Here is a 10702-nt window from a genome sequence, read left to right as displayed (position 1 = left end):
GATCTAAGGAGATCCATTTGGTGACCAAACAGCAGTGAAAATAAAAAGGCCCAAATGTCAAAGAATGACATTTTTGATACTGAAAGTGAACCATTTAAAATCAAGTGAAAGTGGAGTACGTTCAAAAATGTCAGAGGCGGTGGTGAACAGCAGGGGCAGGCCGGGGCATAGTTCCAGGGCCAGAGTGTGATGGCAGCACAGGCCGGGGCAGAGCTCCAGGGCCAGAGTGTGACGGCAGGCAGCATAGGCCGGGGCACAGTTCCAGGGCCAGAGTGTGACGGCAGGCAGCGTAGGCCGGGGCAGAGTTCCAGGGCGGTGGGGAGAGGACTAGGCCTCGAGATAAGGTGATCCATTTGGTGACCAAGCAGCAGTGGAAATAAAAAGGCCCAAATGTCAAAGAATGACATTTTTGATACTGAAAGTGAAACATTTAAAATCAAGTTAAAGTGGGGTACGTTCAAAAATGTCAGAGGCGGTAATGAGCAGCAGAGGCAGGCCGTGGGCACAGTTCCAGGGCCAGAGTGTGACGGCAGCACAGGCCGGGGCAGAGTTCCAGGGCCAGAGTGTGACGGCAGGCAGCATAGGCCGGGGCACAGTTCCAGGGCCAGAGTGTGACGGCACGCAGCGTAGGCCGGGGCAGAGTTCCAGGGCGGTGGGGAGAGGACTAGGCCTCGAGATAAGGAGATCCATTTGGTGACCCAACAGCAGTGAAAATAAAAAGGCCCAAATGTCAAAGAATGACATTTCTGCTACTGAAAGTGACAGATTTAAAATCAAGTGAAAGTGGGGTATGTTCAAAAAATGTCAGAGGCGGTAATGAGCAGCAGAGGCAGGCCGGGGCACAGTTCCAGGGCCAGAGTGTGACACTGTCCGCCGATAGATAACCCTTTGCACATTATCGTCGTCATCATCATCATTATCAGCAGCAGTTGCTGTCAGCCAGCTCCAGAGTGTATGAGCGGCGTGTGCTGCCCATTGCAGCCCAGGGTAGAGGAGCCGTGTGCAAGCTGTGCATGCCCGGGGGCAACAGTGTATGAGCTCCTCAGCGCCAGCGGGGGGGGGGTCCCACTATGTCCCAAGCCGCCTGACATGTACTTCCGGTCGGCTAGGAGGTGGCATGTCAGCTGGGCTGTCAGCCAGCTCCAGAGTGTATGAGCGGCGTGTGCCTGCACCCGTGTGGGGGGGGGGGGGGATACAGGAGCCATGGGGAAGCTGTGCAAGACCGGGGGCAGCCGTGTACGAGCTCCGCAGCGCCCCTTGTGGACTTCCAGGGCAAGAGCGGTATGAGCGGCAAAGTCATGCCGACCTCCTGGAAGTCCCCGTCGGCCTCGCTCGCGGGTCGGTCCCGCTGGTTTTTTTACCTTCTTAATAAAAAAAACTTTTTTTTTTATGGTATTTTCTGAAGCCTCAAGCCCACCTGCAGTTGCACGAGCAAGGACACCTCGGTGACTCCTACCGAAAGCGGCCGGGAGCCATCTCCGTGTACGAGCGGCGTGTGCGGCGTGTGCCTGCCTATTGCACCCGTGGGGGGATAGAGGAGCCATGGGGAAGCTGTGCCAGCCCGGGGGCAGCCCTGTACGAGCTCCACAGCGCCCGCGGCGAGTCCCGCCGTGTCCACCCGGCTGCCAAGCACTTCCGGTCCGCGAGTGATGCATGACAGCGGCCGGGAGCCAGCTCCGCCTATCAGCGGCGGTGTGCCTGCCTTCTGCACCCGTGGGGGGATAGAGGGGCCCCGTGGGAGCTGCTGCATGCCGGCAGCTTCCTTGTGGGAGCTCCACAGCGCCCGCGGTCCTCGGCGGACTTCCAGGGCAAGAGCGGTATGAGCGGCCACCTCATGCCGACCTCCTGGAAGTCCCCGTCGGCTTAGCTCGCGGGTCGGTCCCGCTGGTTTTTTTTTTACCTTCTTAATAAAAAAATCTTTTTTTTTTTATGGTACTTTCGGAAGCCTCAAGCCCACCTGCAGTTGCACGAGCAAGGACACCTCGGTGACTCCTACCGAAAGCGGCCGGGAGCCATCTCCGTGTACGAGCGGCGTGTGCGGCGTGTGCCTGCCTATTGCACCCGTGGGGGGATAGAGGAGCCATGGGGAAGCTGTGCCAGCCCGGGGGCAGCCCTGTACGAGCTCCACAGCGCCCGCGGCGAGTCCCGCCGTGTCCACCCGGCTGCCAAGCACTTCCGGTCCGCGAGTGATGCATGACAGCGGCCGGGAGCCAGCTCCGCCTATCAGCGGCGGTGTGCCTGCCTTCTGCACCCGTGGGGGGATAGAGGGGCCCCGTGGGAGCTGCTGCATGCCGGCAGCTTCCTTGTGGGAGCTCCACAGCGCCCGCGGTCCTCGGCGGACTTCCAGGGCAAGAGCGGTATGAGCGGCCACCTCATGCCGACCTCCTGGAAGTCCCCGTCGGCTTAGCTCGCGGGTCGGTCCCGCTGGTTTTTTTTTTACCTTCTTAATAAAAAAATCTTTTTTTTTTTATGGTACTTTCGGAAGCCTCAAGCCCCCCTGCATTTGCACGAGCAAGGCCACCTCGGTGACTCCTACCGAAAGCGGCCGGGAGCCATCTCCGTGTACGAGCGGCGTGTGCGGCGTGTGCCTGCCTATTGCAGCCGTGGGGGGATAGAGGAGCCATGGGGAAGCTGTGCCAGCCCGGGGGCAGCCCTGTACGAGCTCCACAGCGCCCGCGTCGAGTCCCGTCGTGTCCACCCGGCTGACAAGCACTTCCGGTCCGCGAATGATGCATGTCAGCGGCCGGGAGCCAGCTCCGCGTATGAGCGGCGTGTGCCGGCCTTTTGCACCCGTGGGGGGATAGAGGGGCCCCGTGGGAGCTTGTACATGCCGGCAGCTTCCTTGTGGGAGCTCCACAGCGCCCGCGGCGAGTCCCGTAGTTCACCCGCCCGACATGCACTTCCGGTCCGCGACGGACTTCCATGGCTCAAGCGGTAGGTGCGGCCACCTCATGCCGACCTCCTGGAACTCCCCCTCGGCCTCGCTCGCGTGTCTGTCTTCATTCACGTTTTGGAGAAAAAACCCTATGAGGTTTTTATTTTGGCCTTCAGCCAAGCAGCCGTTCCAGGAGGCCGGGCATTTTGGCACCTCCCACCGGTGTAATTGGCGAGGTGACACTTTTAGGGGTGTGAATATCTCCTACGCCTGAAATACTGTGAGAGGGAGAACTTGCTCCGCCCCCCAAGTCCAACACTTCCAGGACGAGAGGAGGGCGGGAGGCGTTCCCTGCTTAGGCCGAATGCGGCTTCCAGGGAGATAGCGGCACCAAGCCGGCCTCTCACGCCGCTGCCCTGGATGTCCCCGTCGGCCTCGCTCGCGGGTTGGTCCCGCTGTTTTTTTTTTACCTTCTTAATAAAAATTTTTTTTTTTTTTATGCCATTTTCTGAAGTCCCAAGCCCACCTGGAGTTGCACGAGCCCGGCCACCTCGGTGACTCCTACCGAAAGCGGCCGGGAGCCATCTCCGAGTATGAGCGGCGTGTGCCTGCCTATTGCACCCGTGGGGGGATAGAGGGGCCCCGTGGGAGCTACTGCATGCCGGCAGCTTCCTTGTGGGAGCTCCACAGCGCCCGCGGTCCTCTGCGGACTTCCAGGGCAAGAGCGGTAGGAGCCTCCACCTCATGCCGACCTCCTGGAAGTCCCCGTCGGCCTAGCTCGCGGGTCGGTCCCGCTGTTTTTTTTTTTACCTTCTTAATAAAAAAACTTTTTTTTTTTATGGTATTTTCGGAAGCCCCAAGCCCACCTGCATTTGCACGAGCAAGGCCACCTCGGTGACTCCTACCGAAAGCGGCCGGGAGCCACCTCGGTGTAAGAGCGGCGTGTGCCTGCCTATTGCACCCGTGGGGGGATAGAGGAGCCATGGGGAAGCCGTGCCAGCCCGGGGGCAGCAGTGTACGAGCTCCGTAGCGCCCTGCGGTCCTCGGCGGACTTCCAGGGCAAGAGCGGTAGGCGCGGCCACCTCATGCCGACCTCCTGGAAGTCCCCGTCGGCCTGGCTCGCGTCTCGGTCCCGCTGTGTGTTTTACCTTCATAATAAAAAAAACTTTTTTTTTTTATGGTATTTTCTGAAGTCCCAAGCCGACCTGCAGTTGCAGGAGCTCGGCCACCTCGGCAACTCCTACCGAAACCGTGAAATAGGAAGTACAAACGGGAGCTGCTCCCGTTCCAAGCCGGGAAGGACTTCCATGGTGTGACCGGTAGGTAGTGACACCTCCTGCCGGCCTCCTGGAAGTCCCGGTCGGCCTCGCTCGCAGGTCTGTCTTCATTGACGTTTTGGAGAAAAAACCCTATGAGGTTTTTATTTTGGGCCTCAGCCGGGCAGCAGTTCCAGGAACCCGGGTACTTTGGCACCTTACCCCGGTGTATTTGAGGTGGTGACACTTTTAGGGGTGCGAATATCTCCTTCACCTGAAATCCTGTGAGAGGGCATTTCTGCTCCGCGTTCCAAGTCCTAACGGTTCTTCCTAGCGGGAAGTCCTAACCGTTCGTGGCCGAGAAGGACTTCCATGGTGTGACCGGTATGTAGTGGCACGTCATGCCGGCCTCCTGGAAGTCCCCGTCGGCCTCGTTCGCTGGTCGGTCCGCTGCACCTTGACTTCCACGAAAGAACTTTGGTGCATTCTTTCTGGAGTCCCAGGCCGACCAGCAGTTGCAGGAGCTCGGCCACGTTGGCGACTCCAACCGAGTACCGCGAAGGAGGACGTGCTGCACGTTCTAGCGGGAGCTGCACCTGGTCCAACCCGAGAAGGACTTCCATGGTGTGACCGGTATGTAGTGGCACGTCATGCCGGCCTCCTGGAAGTCCCCGTCGGCCTCGCTCGCAGGTCGGTCTTCATTGACGTTTTGGAGGAAAAACCCTATGAGGTTTTTATTTTGGGCCTCAGCCGGGCAGCAGTTCCAGGAGCCCGGGTACTTTGGCACCTTACCCCGGTGTATTTGAGGTGGTGACACTTTTAGGGGTGTGAATATCTCCTTCACCTGAAATCCTGTGAGAGGGCATTTCTGCTCCGCGTTCCAAGTCCTAACGGTTCTTCCTAGCGGGAAGTCCTAACCGTTCGTGGCCGAGAAGGACTTCCATGGTGTGACCGGTATGTAGTGGCACGTCATGCCGGCCTCCTGGAAGTCCCCGTCGGCCTCGTTGGCTGGTCGGTCCGCTGCACCTTGACTTCCACGAAAGAACTTTGGTGCGTTCTTTCTGGAGTCCCAGGCCGACCAGCAGTTGCAGGAGCTCGGCCAGCTTGTCGACTCCAACCGAGTACCGTGAAGGAGGACGTGCTGCACGTTCTAGCGGGAGCTTGCACCTGGTCCAACCCGAGAAGGACTTCCATGGTGTGACCGGTATGTAGTGGCACGTCATGCCGGCCTCCTGGAAGTCCCCGTCGGCCTCGCTCGCAGGTCGGTCTTCATTGACGTTTTGGAGGAAAAACCCTATGAGGTTTTTATTTTGGTGTTCAGCCGGGCTGCAGTTCCAGGAGCCCGGGTACTTTGGCACCTTACCCCGGTGTATTTGAGGTGGTGACACTTTTAGGGGTGTGAATATCTCCTTCACCTGAAATCCTGTGAGAGGGCATTTCTGCTCCGCGTTCCAAGTCCTAACGGTTCTTCCTAGCGGGAAGTCCTAACCGTTCGTGGCCGAGAATGACTTCCATGGTGTGACCGGTATGTAGTGGCACGTCATGCCGGCCTCCTGGAAGTCCCCGTCGGCCTCGCTCGCAGGTCGGTCTTCATTGACGTTTTGGAGGAAAAACCCTATGAGGTTTTTATTTTGGTGTTCAGCCGGGCTGCAGTTCCAGGAGCCCGGGTACTTTGGCACCTTACCCCGGTGTATTTGAGGTGGTGACACTTTTAGGGGTGTGAATATCTCCTTCACCTGAAATCCTGTGAGAGGGCATTTCTGCTCCGCGTTCCAAGTCCTAACGGTTCTTCCTAGCGGGAAGTCCTAACCGTTCGTGGCCGAGAATGACTTCCATGGTGTGACCGGTATGTAGTGGCACGTCATGCCGGCCTCCTGGAAGTCCCCGTCGGCCTCGTTGGCTGGTCGGTCCGCTGCACCTTGACTTCCACGAAAGAACTTTGGTGCGTTCTTTCTGGAGTCCCAGGCCGACCAGCAGTTGCAGGAGCTCGGCCAGCTTGTCGACTCCAACCGAGTACCGTGAAGGAGGACGTGCTGCACGTTCTAGCGGGAGCTTGCACCTGGTCCAACCCGAGAAGGACTTCCATGGTGTGACCGGTATGTAGTGGTACGTCATGCCGGCCTCCTGGAAGTCCCCGTCGGCCTCGCTCGCAGGTCTGTCTTCATTGACGTTTTGGAGGAAAAACCCTATGAGGTTTTTATTTTGGGCTTCAGCCGGTTAGCAGTTCCAGGAGCCCGGGTACTTTGGCACCTTACCCCGGTGTATTTGAGGTGGTGACACTTTTAGGGGTGCGAATATCTCCTTCACCTGAAATCCTGTGAGAGGGCATTTCTGCTCCGCGTTCCAAGTCCCTACGGTTCTTCCTAGCGGGAAGTCCTAACCTTTCGTGGCCGAGAAGGACTTCCATGGTGTGACCGGTATGTAGTGGCACGTCATGCCGGCCTCCTGGAAGTCCCCGTCGGCCTCGCTCGCAGGTCTGTCTTCATTGACGTTTTGGAGGAAAAACCCTATGAGGTTTTTATTTTGGGCTTCAGCCGGTTAGCAGTTCCAGGAGCCCGGGTACTTTGGCACCTTACCCCGGTGTATTTGAGGTGGTGACACTTTTAGGGGTGCGAATATCTCCTTCACCTGAAATCCTGTGAGAGGGCATTTCTGCTCCGCGTTCCAAGTCCCTACGGTTCTTCCTAGCGGGAAGTCCTAACCTTTCGTGGCCGAGAAGGACTTCCATGGTGTGACCGGTATGTAGTGGCACGTCATGCCGGCCTCCTGGAAGTCCCCGTCGGCCTCGTTCGCTGGTCGGTCCGCTGCACCTTGACTTCCACGAAAGAAATTTGGTGCATTCTTTCTGGAGTCCCAGGCCGACCAGCAGTTGAAGGAGCTCGGCCACGTTGGCGACTCCAACCGAGTACCGTGAAGGAGGACGTGCTGCACGTTCTAGCGGGAGCTTGCACCTGGTCCAACCCGAGAAGGACTTCCATGGTGTGACCGGTATGTAGTGGCACGTCATGCCGGCCTCCTGGAAGTCCCCGTCGGCCTCGCTCGCAGGTCTGTCTTCATTGACGTTTTGGAGGAAAAACCCTATGAGGTTTTTAGTTTGGGCTTCAGCCGGTTAGCAGTTCCAGAAGCCCGGGTACTTTGGCACCTTACCCCGGTGTATTTGAGGTGGTGACACTTTTAGGGGTGTGAATATCTCCTTCACCTGAAATCCTGTGAGAGGGCATTTCTGCTCCGCGTTCCAAGTCCCTACGGTTCTTCCTAGCGGGAAGTCCTAACCGTTCGTGGCCGAGAAGGACTTCCATGGTGTGACCGGTATGTAGTGGCACGTCATGCCGGCCTCCTGGAAGTCCCCGTCGGCCTGGTTCGCTGGTCTGTCCGCTGCACCTTGACTTCCACGAAAGAACTTTGGTGCATTCTTTCTGGAGTCCCAGGCCGACCAGCAGTTGTAGGAGCTCGGCCACGTTGGCGACTCCAACCGAGTACCGTGAAGGAGGACGTGCTGCACGTTCTAGCGGGAGCTTGCACCTGGTCCAACCCGAGAAGGACTTCCATGGTGTGACCGGTATGTAGTGGCACGTCATGCCGGCCTCCTGGAAGTCCCCGTCGGCCTCGCTCGCAGGTCTGTCTTCATTGACGTTTTGGAGGAAAAACCCTATGAGGTTTTTATTTTGGGCTTCAGCCGGTTAGCAGTTCCAGAAGCCCGGGTACTTTGGCACCTTACCCCGGTGTATTTGAGGTGGTGACACTTTTAGGGGTGTGAATATCTCCTTCACCTGAAATCCTGTGAGAGGGCATTTCTGCTCCGCGTTCCAAGTCCCTACGGTTCTTCCTAGCGGGAAGTCCTAACCGTTCGTGGCCGAGAAGGACTTCCATGGTGTGACCGGTATGTAGTGGCACGTCATGCCGGCCTCCTGGAAGTCCCCGTCGGCCTGGTTCGCTGGTCTGTCCGCTGCACCTTGACTTCCACGAAAGAACTTTGGTGCATTCTTTCTGGAGTCCCAGGCCGACCAGCAGTTGAAGGAGCTCGGCCACGTTGGCGACTCCAACCGAGTACCGTGAAGGAGGACGTGCTGCACGTTCTAGCGGGAGCTGCACCTGGTCCAACCCGAGAAGGACTTCCATGGTGTGACCGGTATGTAGTGGCACGTCATGCCGGCCTCCTGGAAGTCCCCGTCGGCCTCGCTCACAGGTCTGTCTTCATTGACGTTTTGGAGGAAAAACCCTATGAGGTTTTTATTTTGGGCTTCAGCCGGTTAGCAGTTCCAGGAGCCCGGGTACTTTGGCACCTTACCCCGGTGTATTTGAGGTGGTGACACTTTTAGGGGTGTGAATATCTCCTTCACCTGAAATCCTGTGAGAGGGCATTTCTGCTCCGCGTTCCAAGTCCCTACGGTTCTTCCTAGCGGGAAGTCCTAACCGTTCGTGGCCGAGAAGGACTTCCATGGTGTGACCAGTATGTAGTGGCACGTCATGCCGGCCTCCTGGAAGTCCCCGTCGGCCATGTTCGCTGGTCGGTCCGCTGCACCTTGACTTCCACGAAAGAACTTTGGTGCATTCTTTCTGGAGTCCCAGGCCGACCAGCAGTTGTAGGAGCTCGGCCACGTTGGCGACTCCAACCGAGTACCGTGAAGGAGGACGTGCTGCACGTTCTAGCGGGAGCTTGCACCTGGTCCAACCCGAGAAGAACTTCCATGGTGTGACCGGTATGTAGTGGCATGTCATGCCGGCCTCCTGGAAGTCCCCGTCGGCCTCGCTCGCAGGTCTGTCTTCATTGACGTTTTGGAGGAAAAACCCTATGAGGTTTTTATTTTGGGCTTCAGCCGGTTAGCAGTTCCAGAAGCCCGGGTACTTTGGCACCTTACCCCGGTGTATTTGAGGTGGTGACACTTTTAGGGGTGTGAATATCTCCTTCACCTGAAATCCTGTGAGAGGGCATTTCTGCTCCGCGTTCCAAGTCCCTACGGTTCTTCCTAGCGGGAAGTCCTAACCGTTCGTGGCCGAGAAGGACTTCCATGGTGTGACCGGTATGTAGTGGCACGTCATGCCGGCCTCCTGGAAGTCCCCGTCGGCCTGGTTCGCTGGTCTGTCCGCTGCACCTTGACTTCCACGAAAGAACTTTGGTGCATTCTTTCTGGAGTCCCAGGCCGACCAGCAGTTGTAGGAGCTCGGCCACGTTGGCGACTCCAACCGAGTACCGTGAAGGAGGACGTGCTGCACGTTCTAGCGGGAGCTTGCACCTGGTCCAACCCGAGAAGGACTTCCATGGTGTGACCGGTATGTAGTGGCACGTCATGCCGGCCTCCTGGAAGTCCCCGTCGGCCTCGCTCGCAGGTCTGTCTTCATTGACGTTTTGGAGGAAAAACCCTATGAGGTTTTTATTTTGGGCTTCAGCCGGGCAGCAGTTCCAGGAGCCCGGGTACTTTGGCACCTTACCCCGGTGTATTTGAGGTGGTGACACTTTTAGGGGTGCGAATATCTCCTTCACCTGAAATCCTGTGAGAGGGCATTTTGGTTTCGTGTTCCAAGTCCCTACGGTTCTTCCTAGCGGGAAGTCCTAACCTTTCGTGGCCGAGAGTGACTTCCAGGGTGTGAGCGATAGGCACCGGCCCTCTCATGGTGTCTCCTGGAAGTCCCGGTCGGCCTCGTTCGCTGGTCGGTCCGCTGCACCTGAACTTCCACGAAATAACTTTGGCGCATTCTTTCTGGAGTCCCAGGCCGACCAGCAGTTGCAGGAGCTCGGCCAGCTTGGTGACTCCAGCCGAGTACCGTGAAGGAGGACGTGCTGCACGTTCTAGCGGGAGCTACACCTGGTCCAACCCGAGAAGGACTTCCATGGTGTGACCGGTATGTAGTGGCACGTCATGCCGGCCTCCTGGAAGTCCCCGTCGGCCTCTGCCACCTGTCGTTAAGCTGTGAGAGGAGCACGTGCTCCCGCGCCGTTTGAGTCTTTGGAATTTGTCCAAGACTCCTCAGATCGATCTGGCTCCCCGCGACCCGGCGGCGGAGGGACCACTCGCTCGGCAGTGCTTTGGAGCCCTGTCGGTTACGGCGAGCGCGTCTTCCTCCCACACCGTCCGGGTCTGTTTCGCCCCCGGCCACCTACGGCCGGTGTCCCAAAAAGCCCAGCGGTCCTGCTAAAGGCGGGTGCCGGTACCTCTCGCTCCCGCGAGGTGCGTTTGCTCAGTGCTGCTGCTATCACTCTAAAAGGCGTCCGAGAGTGCGCTGGTGTCGCCGGAGCCCGAGGCACGAGAGAAAGCTTTAAACGACGGGGAGGCAGTGACCGCCCCCGTATGTCCGCTGCTCGCAAGGGCCTCTCTAGCCGAGGTGCTCCCAGGCGCACCCGCACATGGGGCACGGTTGTTTCTCGCAAGTAGTCCAAAGCCGTCTTCCGCCTCGCCCGAGGCTGGAAGTGTCGGCGTGGCTCCCGCATGCAAGCCACACGCGGCTCCACGGTGGCTTCCCTCCCCCCCTCTCCGGAGGGGGGCGGCCCCATCCCATGTGGAGCCGCTAAGCCGCCGGGAAAGCGGCCTCGGTTCCCCGTGGGCGACAAAGGCGTCCTCCTCGGCACTTTGCG

Source organism: Rhinoderma darwinii, unplaced genomic scaffold, assembly GCF_050947455.1.
Source record: "Rhinoderma darwinii isolate aRhiDar2 unplaced genomic scaffold, aRhiDar2.hap1 Scaffold_140, whole genome shotgun sequence".
NCBI lineage: Eukaryota > Metazoa > Chordata > Amphibia > Anura > Rhinodermatidae > Rhinoderma > Rhinoderma darwinii.
The sequence above is the reverse complement of the archived record's forward strand: the minus strand, read 5'-3'. Positions refer to the sequence as shown.